The sequence below is a fragment of the Lemur catta genome, chromosome 3 (assembly GCF_020740605.2).
Source record: "Lemur catta isolate mLemCat1 chromosome 3, mLemCat1.pri, whole genome shotgun sequence".
NCBI lineage: Eukaryota > Metazoa > Chordata > Mammalia > Primates > Lemuridae > Lemur > Lemur catta.
This window is the reverse complement of record NC_059130.1, coordinates 49,735,152-49,736,007: the sequence shown is the minus strand read 5'-3', so window position 1 is coordinate 49,736,007 and position 856 is coordinate 49,735,152. Positions and strand designations below refer to the sequence as shown.

The 856-nt window shown below is 35.3% G+C and overlaps 1 non-coding gene across 1 annotated transcript; it reads left to right on the top strand.

Moving 5' to 3' along the window:
• The first annotated feature begins 546 nt into the window (after positions 1-546).
• Positions 547-620, top strand: TRNAI-AAU. Its single transcript has one exon. It is a non-coding gene; the product is annotated as a tRNA-Ile (tRNA).
• The last annotated feature ends 236 nt before the right edge of the window (positions 621-856 follow it).

Genomic DNA, 856 nt, shown 5'->3' with positions numbered 1-856 from the left:
AAATTTACTGATATATCCATCTACTGTGGTCTGCAGCTGAGTGTCCAGAATTTTGGGTGGTATTGATAAACTTCTCCTTTTGTGGTTATTTGTCTATATAGTATTGTAGTTAATTATTTGATTCTAAAATCTATTCACTTGGATGTTATAATAATGGTTAAGATATATAAATGGTCTACAAGCACATGAAAGGATGCTCAGCATCATTAGTTATCAGAGATATGCAAATCAAAACCACAATGAGATCCCACTTCACGCTTGCTAGGATGGCTAGAGTCAAAAAATCAGATAACAACAAGTGTTGGCAAGGATGTGGAGAAATTGGAACCTTCACATACAGCTGTTGGGAATGTAAATGGTGCAGCTGCTTTGGAAAACAGTTTGGCAGTTCCTGAAATGATGAAACATACAATTACTGTATACCCAGCAATTCCTTTCCTAGGTATATATGCAAGAGAAATGAAAACATATGTTCATACAAAAACTTGTACATGAATGCTTATAGCAGCATTATTCATAATGGACAAAAATAGGATACAATCCAGTGGCCGGTTAGCTCAGCTGGTTAGAGCGTGGTGCTAATAACGCCAAGGTTGCGGGTTTGATCCCCGTACGGGCCAAAGGAAAAATAGGATACAATCCAAATATCTATCAACTGATGATCAGATAAACAAAATACAATGAAATATTATTTGGCCATAAAAAGGCATGCAGTATTGATACATGCTACAACACAGACAAACCTTGAAAACATTATACTAATTGAGAGAAGCCAGTCACAAAAGACGATATATTGCATGATTCTATTCATATCAAAATACAGAATGGGGAAATCTATAAGACAAAATGTAAATTA